Source organism: Ambystoma mexicanum, chromosome 5q (genome assembly GCF_040938575.1).
Source record: "Ambystoma mexicanum isolate Mex_15411 chromosome 5q, UKY_AmexF1_1, whole genome shotgun sequence".
NCBI lineage: Eukaryota > Metazoa > Chordata > Amphibia > Caudata > Ambystomatidae > Ambystoma > Ambystoma mexicanum.
The window spans coordinates 1,027,762,871-1,027,779,814 of record NC_090933.1 but is presented as its reverse complement, the minus strand read 5'-3'; positions in this window follow the sequence as shown (position 1 = coordinate 1,027,779,814).

Sequence of the window (16,944 nt, the reverse complement as noted above, 5' to 3'; positions counted from 1 at the left end):
CACACGGGGAATGAGCGGGGGGTGGGCGGGAAGGAGGGATAGACACACAGGGCATGAGCGGGGGTGGGCGGGAGGGGGATAGACACACGGGGCATGAGCGGGGGGTCGGGGGGTTGGGGGGAGGGGAGAGACACACAGGACATGAGCGGGGTGGGCGGCGGGAGGGATAGACACACGGGCATGAGCGGGGGGTTGGGGTTGGGGGGGAAGGGGGGAGGAGAGAGACACACAGGGCATGAGCAGGGGGTGGGTGGCAGGAGGGATAGAGACACGGGGCATGAGCTGGGGGAAGGATAGACACACGGGGCATGAGCGGGGGGTGGGCGGCTGGAGGGATAGAGACACGGGGGGTGGGCGGCGGGAGGGATAGGGGCATGAGCGGGGGGTGGGCGGCGGGAGGGATAGAGACACGGGGCATGAGCGGGGGTGGGCGGCGGTTTGGGATAGAGACACGGGGCATGAGCGAGGTGTGGACGGCGGGAGGGATAGAGACACGGGGCATGAGCGGGGCGTGGGAGGCGACAGGGATAGAGACACGTAGCATGAGCAGGGGAGGGATAGAGACACGGGGCATGAGTGGGGGGAGGGAGAGAGACACGAGGCATGAGCGGGGGGTGGGCGGCGCAAGGGATAGACACACGGGGCATGACAGGGGGTGGGCGGCGGGAGCAATAGACACATGGGGCATGAGCATGGGGTGGGCGAGAGTAATAGACACACGGGGCATGAGCGGGGGGTGGGCAGCGGGAGGATAGACACACGGGGCATGAGCAGTGGGTGGGCGGCGGGAGGGATAGACACAAGGGGCATGAGCGGGGGGTCAAGGGGTGGGGGGAGGGGAGATACACACGGGGCATGAGCGGGGGGTGAGCGGCGGGAGGGATAGACACACGGAGCATGAGCGGGGGTGGGCAGCGGGAGGGATAGACGCACGGGTTATGAGCAGTTTAGGGATAGACACATGGGGCATGAGCGGGCGGGTGGGCAGGAGGGATAGACACACGGGGCATGAGCGGGCGGTGGGCGGGAAGGATAGACACACGGGGCATGAGCGGGGGGTGGGCGGCGAGAGGGATAGACACACGGGGCATGAGCGGGGGGTGGGCAGCGGGAGGGATAGACACACGGGGCATGAGCGGGGGGTGGGTGGCGTGAGGGATGGAAGCACAGGGCATGAGTGGGGGGGTGGGGGGAGGGGAGAGACACGCGGGGGGTGGGCGGCGGGAGGGATAGACACATGGGGCATAAGCGGGGGGTTGGGGGCAGGGGGGAGGAGAGAGACACACGGGGCATGAGCAGGGGGTGGGCAGCGGGAGGGATAGAGACATGGGGCATGAGCAGGGGGTGGGCGGCGTTAGGGATAGAGACACAGGGCATGAGCAGGCGGTGGGCGGTGGGAGGGATAGAGACACGGGGCATGAGCGGGGGGTGTACGGCGGGAGGGATATAGACATGGGGCATGAGCGGGGGGTGGGATGCGGGAGGGATAGAGACACGGGGCATGAGCGGGGGAGGGATAGAGACACGGGGCATGAGCGGGGGGAGGGATAGAGACATGGGGCATGAGCGGGGGGTGGGCGGTGGGAGGAATAGACACACGGGGCATGAGCGGGGGGTGGGCGGCGAGAGGGATAGACACACGGGGCATGAGCGGTGGGTGGGCAGTGTGAGGGATAGACACACGGGGCATGAGCGGGGGTCAAGGGGTGTGGGGAGGTGAGAGACACACGGGGCATGAGTGGGGGTGGGGGGAGGGGAGAGACACACGGGGCATGATCGGGGGGTGGGCGGCGGGAGGGATAGAGACACAGGGCATGCGCGGGGGGTGGGCGGCGGGAGGGATAGAGACACGGGGCATGAGCGGGGGGTGGGGGGAGGGAGAGACACACGGGGCATGAGCGGGGGGTGGGGGGGAGGGGAGAGACACACGGGGCATGAGCGGGGGTGGGGGGAAAGACACACGGGACATGAGCGAGGGAGGGGAGAGACACACGGGGCATGAGCGGGGTGGGGGAGGGGAGAGACATACGAGGCATGAGCAGGGTTGGGGGGGAGGGGAGAGACACACGGGGCATGAGCGGGGGGAGTGCGCCGGGATGGATAGAGACACGGGGCATGAGCGGGAGGGAGAGAGACACACAGGGCATGAGCGGGGGGTGGGTGGGAGGGGGAGAGACGAGACACACGGGGCATGAGCGGGGGGGGTGGGCGGAGAGAGGGATAGACACATGGGGCATGAGCAGTGGGAGGGATAGACACACGGGGCATGAGCGGGGGTGGGCGGCAGTCAGGGATATACACACGGGGCATGAGCGGGGGTGGGCGGCAGGAGGGATAGACACACAGGGCATGAGCGGGGGGTGGGCGGCGGGAGGGATAGAGACACGGGGCATGAACGGGGGGTGGGCGGCGGGAGGGATAGAGACACGGGGCATGAGCGGGGGGTGGGCGGCGGTAGGGATAGACACACAGGGCATGAGCGGGGGGTGGGCGGCGGGAGGGATAGACACACGGGTCGTGAGCTGGGGGGTGGGTGGCGGGAGGGATAGACACACAGGGAATGAGCGGGGGGTGGGCGGGAAGGAGGGATAGACACACAGGGCATGAGCGGGGGTGGGCGGGAGGGGGAGAGACACACGGGGCATGAGCGGGGGGTGGGTGGGAAGGGAGAGACACACGGGGAATGAGCGGGGGTGGGGGGGACAGGGAGAGACACACGGGGCATGAGCAGGGGTGGGGGGGACAGGGAGAGACACACGGGGCATGAGCGGGGGGTGGGCGGGAGGGGGAGAGACACAGGGCATGAGTGGGGGGTGGGGGGATAGACACATGGGGCATGAGCGGGGGGTCAGGGTGTGGGGGGAGGGGAGAGACACACAGGGCATGAGCGGCTGGTGGGCGGCGGGAGGGATAGAGACACGGGGAGTGGGCAGCAGGAGGGATAGAGACATGGGTCATGAGCGGGGGGAGGGATAGAGACACGGGGCATGAGCGGGGGGTGGGCGGCTGGAGGGAGGGATAGACACATGGGGCATGAGCGGGGGGTGGGCGGCAGGAGGGATAGACACACGGGGCATGAGCGGGGGTGGGCGGGAGTGACAGACACACGGGGCATGAGAGGGAGGGATAGACACACGGGGCATGAGCGGGGGGTGGGCGGCGAGAGGGATAGACACACGGAACATGAGCGGAGGGTGGGCGGCGGGAGGGATAGACACACGGGGCATAAGCGGGGGGTGGGCGGCGGGAGGGATAGAGACACGGGGCATGAGCAGGGGCTCGGGGGGTTGGGGGGAGGGGAGAGAAACACAGGGCAGGAGCGGGGGTGGGCGGCGGGAGGGATAGACACACGGGGCATGAGCGGGGGGTTGGAGGGCAGGGGGGAGGAGAGAGACACACAGGGCATGAGCAGGGGGTGGGCGGCAGGAGGGATAGAGACACGGGGCATGAGCGGGGGGAAGGATAGACACATGGGGCATGAGCGGGGGTGGGCGGCGTGAGGGATGGACACACAGGGCATGAGCGGGGGGTTGGGGGGAGGGTAGAGACACGGGGCATGAGCGGGGGGAGGGATAGAGACATGGGGCATGAGCGGGGGGTGGGCGGTGGGAGGAATAGACACACGGGGCATGAGCGGGGGGTGGGCGGCGAGAGGGATAGACACACGGGGCATGAGCGGTGGGTGGGCAGTGTGAGGGATAGACACACGGGGCATGAGCGGGGGTCAAGGGGTGGGGGGAGGTGAGAGACACACGGGGCATGAGTGGGGGTGGGGGGAGGGGAGAGACACACGGGGCATGAGCGGGGGGTGGGCGGCGGGAGGGATAGAGACACAGGGCATGAGCGGGGGGTGGGCGGCGGGAGGGATAGAGACACGGGGCATGAGCGGGGGGTGGGGGGAGGGAGAGACACACGGGGCATGAGCGGGGGGTGGGGGGGAGGGGAGAGACACACGGGGCATGAGCGGGGGTGGGGGGAAAGACACACGGGACATGAGCGAGGGAGGGGAGAGACACACGGGGCATGAGCGGGGTGGGGGAGGGGAGAGACATACGAGGCATGAGCAGGGTTGGGGGGAGGGGAGAGACACACGGGGCATGAGCGGGGGGAGTGCGCCGGGATGGATAGAGACACGGGGCATGAGCGGGAGGGAGAGAGACACACAGGGCATGAGCGGGGGGTGGGTGGGAGGGGGAGGGACGAGACACACGGGGCATGAGCGGGGGTGGTGGGCGGAGAGAGGGATAGACACATGGGGCATGAGCAGTGGGAGGGATAGACACACGGGGCATGAGCGGGGGTGGGCGGCAGTCAGGGATATACACACGGGGCATGAGCGGGGGTGGGCGGCAGGAGGGATAGACACACAGGGCATGAGCGGGGGGTGGGCGGCGGGAGGGATAGAGACACGGGGCATGAACGGGGGGTGGGCGGCGGGAGGGATAGAGACACGGGGCATGAGCGGGGGGTGGGCGGCGGTAGGGATAGACACACAGGGCATGAGCGGGGGGTGGGCGGCGGGAGGGATAGACACACGGGTCGTGACCTGGGGGGTGGGTGGCGGGAGGGATAGACACACGGGGAATGAGCGGGGGGTGGGCGGGAAGGAGGGATAGACACACAGGGCATGAGCGGGGGTGGGCGGGAGGGGGAGAGACACACGGGGCATGAGCGGGGGGTGGGTGGGAAGGGAGAGACACACGGGGAATGAGCGGGGGTGGGGGGACAGGGAGAGACACACGGGGCATGAGCAGGGGTGGGGGGGACAGGGAGAGACACACGGGGCATGAGCGGGGGGTGGGCGGGAGGGGGAGAGACACAGGGCATGAGTGGGGGGTGGGGGGATAGACACTTGGGGCATGAGCGGGGGGTCAGGGTGTGGGGGGAGGGGAGAGACACACAGGGCATGAGCGGCTGGTGGGCGGCGGGAGGGATAGAGACACGGGGAGTGGGCAGCAGGAGGGATAGAGACATGGGTCATGAGCGGGGGGAGGGATAGAGACACGGGGCATGAGCGGGGGGTGGGCGGCTGGAGGGAGGGATAGACACATGGGGCATGAGCGGGGGGTGGGCGGCAGGAGGGATAGACACACGGGGCATGAGCGGGGGTAGGCGGGAGTGACAGACACACGGGGCATGAGAGGGAGGGATAGACACACGGGGCATGAGCGGGGGGTGGGCGGCGAGAGCGATAGACACACGGAACATGAGCGGAGGGTGGGCGGCGGTCGGGATAGACACACGGGGCATAAGCGGGGGGTGGGCGGCGGGAGGGATAGAGACACGGGGCATGAGCAGGGGCTCGGGGGGTTGGGGGGAGGGGAGAGAAACACAGGGCAGGAGCGGGGGTGGGCGGCGGGAGGGATAGACACACGGGGCATGAGCGGGGGGTTGGAGGGCAGGGGGGAGGAGAGAGACACACAGGGCATGAGCAGGGGGTGGGCGGCAGGAGGGATAGAGACACGGGGCATGAGCGGGGGAAAAATAGACACATGGGGCATGAGCGGGGCTGGGCGGCGTGAGGGATGGACACACAGGGCATGAGCGGGGGGTTGGGGGGAGGGTAGAGACACGCGGGTGGTGGGCGGCGGGAGGGATAGAGACATGGGGCATGGGCGGGGGGTGGGCGGTGGGAGGAATAGACACACGGGGCATGAGCGGGGGGTGGGCGGCGAGAGGGATAGACACACGGGGCATGAGCGGTGGGTGGGCAGTGTGAGGGATAGACACACGGGGCATGAGCGGGGGTCAAGGGGTGGGGGGAGGTGAGAGACACACGGGGCATGAGTGGGGATGGGGGGAGGGGAGAGACAACGGGCATGAGCGGGGGGTGGGCGGCGGGAGGGATAGAGACACAGGGCATGAGCGGGGGGTGGGCGGCGGTAGGGATAGAGACACGGGGCGTGGGCAGCAGGAGGGATAGAGACACACAGGGCATGAGCGGGGGGTGAGCGGCGGGAGGGATAGACACACGGAGCATGAGCGGGGGTGGGCAGCGGGAGGGATAGACGCACGGGGTATGAGCAGTTTAGGGATAGACACATGGGGCATGAGCTGGCGGTGGGCGGAAGGGATAGACACACAGGGCATGAGCGGGCGGTGGGCGAGAAGGATAGACACACGGGGCGTGAGCAGGGGGTGGGCGGTGCGAGGGATAGACACACATGGGCATGAGCGGGGGGTTGGGGGGAGGGGAGAGACACACGGGGCATGAGCAGGGGATCGGCAGCGGGAGGGATAGAGGCACGGGGCATGAGCGGGGGGTGGGCGGCGTTAGGGATAGAGACACGGGGCATGAGCGGGCGGTGGGCGGTGGGAGGGATAGAGACACGAGGCATGAGCGGGGGGTGGACGGCGGGAGGGATAGAGACATGGGGCATGAGCGGGGGGTGGCCGGTGGGAGGAATAGACACACGGGGCATGAGCGGGGGGTGGGCGGCGAGAGGGATAGACACACGGGGCATGAGCGGTGGGTGGGCAGTGTGAGGGATAGACACACGGGGCATGAGCGGGGGTCAAGGGGTGGGGGGAGGTGAGAGACACACGGGGCATGAGTGGGGGTGGTGGGGAGGTGAGAGACACACGGGGCATGAGCGGGGGGTGGGCGGCGGGAGGGATAGAGACACAGGGCATGAGCGGGGGGTGGGCGGCGGGAGGGATAGAGACACGGGGCATGAGCGGGGGGTGGGGGGAGGGAGAGACACAGGGGGCATGAGCGGGGGGTGGGGGGGAGGGGAGAGACACACGGGGCATGAGCGGGGGTGGGGGGAAAGACACACGGGACATGAGCGAGGGAGGGGAGAGACACACGGGGCATGAGCGGGGTGGGGGAGGGGAGAGACATACGAGGCATGAGCAGGGTTGGGGGGAGGGGAGAGACAAACGGGGCATGAGCGGGGGGAGTGCGCCGGGAGGGATAGAGCCACTGGGCATGAGCGGGAGGGAGAGAGACACACAGGGCATGAGCGGGGGGTGGGTGGGAGGGGGAGAGACGAGACACACGGGGCATGAGCGGGGGGGTGGTGGCGAGAGAGATAGACACATGGGGCATGAGCAGTGGGAGGGATAGACACACGGGGCATGAGCGGGGGTGGGCGGCGGGAGGGATATACACATGGGGCATAAGCGGGGGTGGGCTGCAGGAGGGATAGACACACAGGGCATGAGTGGTGGCTGGGTGGCGGGAGGGATAGACACACGGGGCATGAGCTGGGGTGGGCGGTGGGAGGGATAGAGACACGGGGTATGAGCGGGGGTGGGCGACGGGAGGGATAGACACACGGGGCATGTGCGGGGGGTATGCGGCGGGAGGGACAGAGACACGCGGCATGAGCGGGGGGTGGGCAGCGGGGGGTGGGGCTAGAGACACACGGCATGAGCGGGGGGGGGAGGGATAGACACACGGGGCATGAGCGGGGGGGTGGGTGGCAGGAGGGATAGACACACAGGGAATGAGCGGGGGGTGTGCGGGTTAGGATGGATAGACACACGGGGCATGAGCGGGTGGTAGAGAGACACACGGGGCATGATTGGGGGGTGGGTGGGAGGGGGAGAGACACACGGGGCATGAGCGGGGGGTGGGCGGGAGGGGGAGAGACACACGGGGCATGAGTGGGGGTGGGGGGAGGGGGAGAGACACACGGGGCATGAGCGGGGGCTGGGCGGAAGGGGGAGAGACACATGGGGCATGAGCGGGGGGTGGATGGGAGGGGGAGAGACACACAGGGCCTGAGCGGAGGGTGGGCGGGAGGGGGAGAGACACACGGGGCATGAGCGGGGGTGGGGGGAGGGAGAGAGACACACAGGGCATGAGCGGGGGGTGGGCAGGAGGGGTAGAGACACACGGGGCATGAGCGGGGGCGGGGGGAAGGAGAGAGACACACAGGGCATGAGCGGGGATGGGGGGGAGAGAGACATACGGGGCATGAGCGGGGGTTGTGGGGATGGAGAGAGACACACAGCATTCGTGTGCAGGCAGCATATCCCGCTCCTCGGCCCTCCGCTGGCTACTGTGTGCCGATGGCGTGAGCGGGGGGCTGGAGTAACAGGGGACAGACACGGGCGGACTTACTGTGCAGGCGGCAGATCCCGCTCCTGCTGACAAAGCCTCTCATGCGAGGAACAAAGATGGCGGGCGTCTCTGAAGCCAGACGCACTGCACGCTTTCACCGCATCCAATGAGAGAGCATGTCAGATGTCCGCGGACATCACGCAAGCTGCTTTCCCAATCACCGTTCTGTCCGCGGAGCGAACAGGGAAGTGTGTCCGCGAAGCGAACACAGATATCACTAATTTTTTTCACTTACATTTTTGTCATTTTTTTTAAAACTACTGGACGGATTTACACCAAATAAAGCAAAGCACGCTTCTGGGACCAAGCTGCCGCTATTGCCACAAATTTGGTGTAAATCCGTCCAGCGGTTTGGGCTGTAGGCATGAGCAAAGTCTTTTCCCATTATGTCTATGGGAAAAAAACAAAAGTTTTGGGGGCCCCCCCTATAACTTTTCCCCCCCTGGACGAATCCTCACCAAACTTTGCAAAACAATTCAGAGTGGGCCATATACTTTTTTTTTACAAAGTTTGGTGAGGATTCGTCCAGGGGGAACGAAGTTATAAGCCGCCCAAAAAGTGCTCTTCCTATGGAAACACCAACTTAACCATAACTACATGGCTACTACCGTGGCCATGTAGTAAATGTATATACATATATATATATATATATATATATTTGTAAAACTGAAAAAAATACTTAAATATCAGCATACCTGTACTATGGCTTGTTAGATGCAGATGTTGTTGAATCTGCAAATAGACCTCTTGGAGTTTCAAAGTTGTTTTTGATGCAGGTGGCGGTGAGTAACAGGAGTTCAAAAGTACATCTGAAGTGTTGTACTGAGATGGCAGGGTTACATGCAGAGTTTTTGGATGTGATTGGTGGATGAATGTGTGACTGTTTGAAAGCAGCCAATAAGGGAGTGTTACAAACAAAAAAGTAAAAAGGGCAAAGGGCTGCCCTGTGCTATGGTATCCACAGAAACCGTGTTAGTCTGCGGACATGGTACATGCCATAAAGGTCCTTTAAGGATGCCAGGCATGGAAAGTGGACTGTGGTGACCGCAGACAATCGTGGAAATCCTAACTCATCAGGGTATCAGCCAATCAGTTTCTGTAGTTGGGGTGTACAGGAACAGAGGGTACCAGTGTTTTTGTTTGCACTGTGCAGTGAAGATGTATGTGGCTATGGCTATGAAGAAGCATAGTGTTGATGGTGGGAGATTATTGGATCCATTTATTGATGGTGTATACTGAATCGTGTGGCATCTCTGTGACTATTGGATTGGAAGAAGTGGAGGTTTCATGGTATGCAGTTTGTGGGTTAAAGTGGGTGACCTTACTACCATTGTGAGAGTATGGCTCACTTTAAACTTCTAGATATTATTATTGTGCATTGTGGAGGCAACATGTTACGCTATATTACTCTAGTATCTGTGCAGGTGGTCCGAAGGATATATTGGCCTAATGGAACTGTTTCCAGCAGCAAAGGTTATTTTTTCTGAAATCAATCCAAGTCAAATATGGAGATGTTCAAATTAGTTTTGTCTAGAAATGGAAGGAGATGGGCACCATGTCATTAAAGGTGTGTGTGCTTTTTATGTGGTTTAGGGATGGTAAATTTTAACAATGACAATGAAAATATCAAGTTGGATGGTGTAGTACTTTTCGGAGAGATGGAGTGCATTTGACAGATGTTGGCAATCCGATTTCTTTTTTTTTATTGGTCACTTGTTAGCACACATGCAAACTGTTTCAAAGAGCCCACAGGGAAACAGGGTGGGGACAGGGGAAGATAGACAATAAATTACAACAAAGATAAATAATGTAATTGATAGTACAAACTAACATGAGAATAACAGGGAGGGGAGACAAACCTACTATGCCTTGTGAGTGTTCAGAATTCGCAACATTCTTTTGAATGTTCAAAATCCATTGAAAAAGTTCATGCGAACAAGTTAAATGGTAAGCTGTGGAGTGTGTAGTAGAGCATTTGTTTTGTAGGAGTAGGACATACGAATGAGAAAAACAAAACAAATGAATAAAAGCTTTTCAGAGCCACCATTGTGGAATAAATCATTTAAATTGAATTTATATCTCTCCACCGCCTTTAATTGGCCATGCTGTCCTCAGACAAGGTGGCAGTCCGCAGACATCACACATGCCATCTTGATCTTTTAAGGATGCCAGGCATGGAAAGGTGACTGCAGTGACCGCGGACAATTGCAGACATCCACGGACATCGAGGAGATCAGCCAATCAGGTTTTGTGACTGTGGTGTACAAGAAGACTGAGCAGGCAAGAGTTATCTTTGTTCTGTGCAGTGAAAATTAGTCTGGCTATGGCTTTGAGGAAGCAGAGTGTATGGTGGTGGGAAATACTTGGGTCCATTGGTTGAAGGTGTGCTGTGTGCAGTTTGGATTACTAGAGAATCTTGGATTTCAAGAATTTGAACTTTACTGGTATGGAGTTCGGGAAATGAAGTGGGCTAAATTGCTCCCATTTTAAGAGAGTAGGGTTACTTTGCAGCATCTGGACATCATTGTAGTTCTCTGTGGACACAATAGTTTGGCCTTTGTCACCAGAACTTCATTACAGTTTGCAATGAAGGATTAATTTACAAAGCTAATGGAACTGTTCCCACATTTGAAGATTGTTTTCTTTTAGGATTGCTCAAAGACAAATGTGGAAGTGTTCAAATGTGTTGTGTCCACAAATTGCAAGGCACAGTGTAAACAAAGCTGTACTTGCTTGTGTGCAGGTTGTTGGAATGACATCTTTTCATAATGAAAATAACAAATGTGATGTTGTCAACATTTTTCTAAAGAGATGGAGTGCATTTTACTGATGTTGACAATCAGATTTTTCTTGAAAATGTTCTAAATGCATTGAAACAATTTCTGTGAACACATACAATATGGATTGAGGTATTATTTTAGTACTTGTAGTAAACAAAAAGAAAAACAGAAAAATACATTAGAAGGGCTTTTTGTGAAAGCTCGAAAAAATAACAAAGTTCAGTAGAACATTTGTACTTCAGTATATAAATCTGAAAAATCACCCAAAAAATAAAAAAAGAAAGATCTGCCATTTTTTAATGAAAAACAAGTTCATTGATTTCAATTCCCTGCCCGAGTCTAGAATGTTCCAGGTATCTGTGGACTGTTATAGTGTCCGCAGGCTGAAAAACATCCTCTGATTCATTTTTCATTCTATTTTTTAACTGTGAAAGGTGGCTCCAAAAGGAATCGTTTTTGTCTCTCTGGCTTTTATGTTTTTGGGGATTTTTTTTTTTTTTGAGAGGCAATAAGGTAATTTGGGGGAGGGAATTGAGGGTTGGGAGAAAAGGGTGCACCAACCACAGATACAGAGGGGCAGGCGGACAGGAAATATGTTGGGCATGCTTTAAATGTAAGGTAGATGGCAGTACTTCTCATGCTCCTTAAGTGCGGCCTTGAAAGCACTCCCACTGCAGAGCAGAGTGTCTCAATACAAACAGAGTATTGTGACCCTCAAAATGTAAGGGTCAACAGCTTTCTATATGGCCTGCGAGGTAGCCAAGTGGGATCCTCTGACCCACAGAAGTAGCCTGTGTGGTGGCAGGAGTGGCTGAGGAAGATGGGGTAGTGAAAAATAACCCACTTTTCTCTGAGAAAGGAACTGCCTTTCCAGAGCACCTGGGTGGTTGGAGCGAGTGTGGCGTTGCACGGAAGTGGTACAAAAGAGTACTGCCCAGGTTGTCCGCGACATAGTACCCTTTGTAGAGGCTTTTCATGAAAAGTAAATGCATATGTGATATCATAAGTGATGTCATCAATTGCATTTGCGTGTCATCTTTTATGTCATGGGTGTTAGTCTTAGCAGTGCACAGTGGTGGCACAAGTTATGGTTGCTTAGCAACATAATGGAATGCACCAAGCTAGAAAATAAGCTATGCATCCAACAGTATTACCTCAATGCTGCATTACATACAAACCGAGAAGCAACTGTCAGCGGGACAGCTGCAAAGTACTGACAGCAGAACTGTACTACAAAGTCGTAAGTACACTATATTTTTTTTTCTACACCTGTACAGTTTGTTCTGTGTACAATACTAGTAAAAATGATTTCTATTTTTTTTATACAGAAATGGCAAGCAACCTGGAGTGGCTTCACGAGAATTACCCATGTGATGAAATTAATGAAGACAGTGGGCCTCATTACAGGTCGGCGGTCCGGAAATAACAGTGGTGGGAAACCCGCCACCACTGTTAATTCCGGACCGCCTGATCCTGAGTCCTGCAGGCAGGAGGTGGCGTTCCCGCCAGGTCTGACCTGGCAGGTTTACAACTGCCCGCCTGCAGGCAGACGAGGAAACACCAGCACCATCACGAGATGGTGCCTGTATATCCATGATCCTCATTCCCATTGAGTCCCATAGGACTCAATGGTAATGGGGATTTACACCATTCCACCTCTGGAATTCCCGGGACACTGGGGTTGTAATGCCCCGGTAATTATGGGATTCACGGAGGCGGAATGGTAATACGAGTCCGGCGTTAACCAGGCAGTTTTACCACCTCGGTTACCGCCAGACTCGTAATGAGGCCCAGTAACTCTATTGGTACACAGTGCAGTTTGAAAAGTAAGAAAATTAATACACATTGCTTCACATGTACCTAAGACATATTTGTTTCTTTAACAGTGCATACAGGAAATAAAGGGAATGGCCCAGAGCAGCAACTCCTCCACAAGTCCATGGGCACATAAAAAAAACAAACTAACAGTATACAAAATCCACTAGTGAGCCTGGAGGTAAAAATGGACCAATCAATTAACAGGTTTAGTGACTTTTTGTACAGAGACATATAATGGACGATATTAAATACCACTGCCCCACCTGCACCTGTAACTCTTACTCCAGTCCCAGCCAACCATCCCCACAAACCACCTCTAAGCAAAGATGTTACGATGAGACCTCAATTCCTTCTGCCCCTGATGCCCAACCTGTGGAAAACACAAATTCCCCTATATATGTCTCCATTTCTGCTACCCCTTCCTTTTCCCAATTGTGTGTGTTTATGTGTGTAAATAAAGTTCTGTATGTATACTGTTGCTGTGTGTGTGTGTGTTTTCTTTTTTAAAAGCCCTGCTAGGAGTCTGAGGAGCACAGAACTGTCCGGGATGTCTGTAATTAATCAAAAAGACCTCACCCTTGTCTAGAGGAAACTTGTGGACAGCTGACCCATTCGTGAACGTTTGCAATGTTACCATGTGACCGCACCCATGCTGAACGTCGGTCCTTATTTGTGAACAGGATCCGGGCCCCCCCGGAAAAGTGCTTTATTGAGCAATTCAATGTGTTTTACTGTGAAACTTCACCCTTACCCAGGTCCCAGACCATGCTCGTGGCGATCTGGAAATTTTTTGGAACTTTTTGAGTCAAGCAGGGACCATGCAACTGTCGGAGAAGCGCTGCCAAGATCCACTATAAAAGGCCACACCCCAGTGCTGCTCCTCATTCTGTTTTTGGATTGCCAGAACAGCGCACTCTCTATCATTGGCATTACTTGGCTACAATTGGCATTGCTGTTGGTTGTGGCTGACCAGCACTACTGCTGCAGGTTTCTGTTTAGCTATTTAACACATTGCTGTGTTTTTGCTGTTTTGCAGATTATTCTGTTCCTGGTTCCAGACTACTTTTTTTGGACAATGGCATCCATGGCTACCTCTCCTGCTGCCTCTGCCTCAGCATCATCCCTGCCACCTCCAACACCACCACCACCTTCCCAAGGGCCTGGGAAGGGGAATAGGCATGACGATGCAGAGGAGGTACAAGAGGGCAAAGAGGATGAGGTAGTGGAAGTCCCTGCTAACTGCTGCTGATGTGAGACTTGGGTGTGGAGGCACTTTACCACGGTTGGAGATAAGCCCAAGGCCAGTGCGGCAAAGGTTTGCTGCAATGAGTGGTACTCAGTCATGGTAAACCTGAGCTGTATAGTTATGGGACTACCTCCATGCGGTGACACCTGAGATCCAGCCACAAAGCAGCAGTTTGGAGGGTTGTCCCCTTTGAACAGGGTAGTAGGTTGAGTTCCACTGCACCATCCTCAACATCTGCTCCTGTCACCACAAGGACACTCCTGTGGAACTGATGATTTCACCAGCAGCCTCGCAGGCTATACACATGCAGTAGATCCTTACCTTTCAAAGGTTACTAATTTGTGTGTGTACTGCGACGCAGTACTCTGCAAGGGTGAGCAGTTCTGGAGTGGTTTTGAGGCTGCTTTACGGGACCATGAAGGAAAGTGCCCCCAAAATCGATGAGGTGCACCCAACATCTTCCTCTCTCCAACTGCCCTTTCTTATCTCTGTGGTTGGTGCCTCTTGCCTACTCTCCCTACGCTTCCCTCCCTTGTGTGTCATGTTTAAAAAATTCAAAGAAATTCACAGAAAAAAAGGAGCCACCTTTCACAGTTTATAAATAGAAGTGCCAATGAAATGGTGCAGGCCCTGCGCAGTCTAAGAAGTCTGCGGACAGCATGATTGTCCACGGACTTCCAAAGCATGCAGGGGGTGGCAGCATATAAACCATTGCATTCTTTTACGGGACAAAGTGGTGGCTCTTTTTTTTTGTTCTTGGAAGTTTTGAAATGGCCAACACCTACTACACACATGCTTCCTATGCTTGCAAGAACGGCTGCAAAGCATTTTTTATATTGCACAAAAAAGTGACTTCCAGCATCAGTAAGATGAATGCCATCTCTGTGGAAAATGCTGGTTCTATGAAATGTTACATTTTCATTGTGTAAGGAAGACATACCAACATCTCGCAAAATTGCGCCAACAGCCTTTTTGACATTGCACCTGGCTTTCTCCATTTGCGGACCAAATTATGAAAAGCGCAGCCACATCTGACTCTGGACAATGCGCAAAAAAATGACGTGAGAGCTTGAAAACATGTCCATGACTTTCCCAAGTGCCTCATTCATCGTAAACTGCAGAGAGATTCCTGTAACATGGCCTAAACTGTTCCCTCCACAATGAACAATACAATGGCCGGATGCTGTGTCACCTAAGAGGCACACAGGGGAAGCAAAAAGGGCCAAGAGTAGCTTCATACCTCCCATTACAGTATCATCAATAGACATATTCCAAAAGCTTGTCACCTGTGACCTAGAAAGACCTAGAAAGAATAAGCTACAAAATACCACCCCACAAAAATCTCAACCCACATGAGATGAAATTGATTAAGGATCTTTACAGCTGCAAAGATATCACAATACGACCGGCCAACAAAGGGGTGCTTTGGTCATTATGAATACAACTGATTATGATGCTGAATGCAGAAGGCAATTACAAGACCACATGACTTATGCTCCTTTAGATCAAGACTCTAAAATGTCTATCAAGCTAAACCTTGAGACATTACTAGAGAAGGCCCTGGATCTTGAATGGATCAACGAACATACTCGCAAATACTTGAACAATCTACATTCAAGGATTCCAAACTTCTATACCATACCTAAAATTCATAAGGATCCAATCAAGCCACCAGGAAGACCAATTGTGGCAGGTATGAATAGTATTAACCAACCATTGGGCATTTACATCGATTTCTTTTTACAACCTCTGATACAGAACACCAACACATACATCCAAGACACCACACATTTTTTACAAAAATTGAAGCTGACTCCGTACAAACAAGATTATTTGATGTTCACCATCGATGTTAAAAGTCTGTACACATCAATACTTCACGTTCTTGGAATGGAATCTGTTCAATGGATATTATAACAAGCACCAGAAATTCAAGCAAAGAATGAATTGATACTTACCCTCTTACAGTTCATAGCAGAGAATTCATATTCCCAATACAAAGATCAATTTTATAACAGATTTCTGGTACATCAGTGGGTGCCACCATGGCCCCACATACGCAAACTGCTTCATGCACAAATATGAGACGGACCATGTACTTAACATAGGAGAATGGAGCAAGAACACCCATCTGTGGGTACGGTATATCAATGACATTTTTGGAATTTGGACAAGTACTGAATCAGTATTCAATATGTTTTTCGATTACTTGAACAATATTGACAACAGAATCCAATTTACCAAGGAAATATTTAGCAGCATGATCACTTTCCTGGATTTAAAGATAGAGAAGAAAGAAATAGGGTACAACACCTCCCTTTTTCAGGAATCCACAGATCATAACAATCTTTTACATTGCTTGAGTTTCCACCAACCGAGCCTGCTAAAAAAGCTACCATATAGCCAGCTGTTACGAGTAAAGAAAATCGTAAGTGATCCTGAAGATTACCTATCACAACAAACTGAGATGAAAGATAAGTTCCTGGCAAGAGGATACAAGAAAGAAGAATTAGAGCTAGCCACCCAAAGGGTGAATGTTCTGGATCGAGACACATTACTAGCAAGTACTCAAAAAACAAAGAAAGAACCTGAATCACCAATATACGTCTCAAAATTCTCTATTCAAAGCAACAGAATCTAAAACACAATTAAAAAACATTGGGGCATTTTCAAGAATGACATCAGAGTACAACATCTGTTTGATGAACTACCAGTTTTTGCCGATCAAAGGAGCCGTAACGTACGTAATGAACTGGTAAGAACCAGACCACTAATGAAAGAACCTATCTCACAACGGACTGGAACATATCCCTGTTTACATTGCACTAATTGCAATTTTGTGATTAAGGGGAATGTGGTATATCATCCAGGCAGAGGCAGGAAAATCTTCCTTAAAACTTATGGCACTTGCAACAGCATCAACATCATTCATGGAATTAAATATCTCTGCTGTAAATACTACGTAGGGCAATCAACCAGAGCAGCAAAGACACGCTGGAATGAGCATCGCTCATGTATTCGCAATGAGA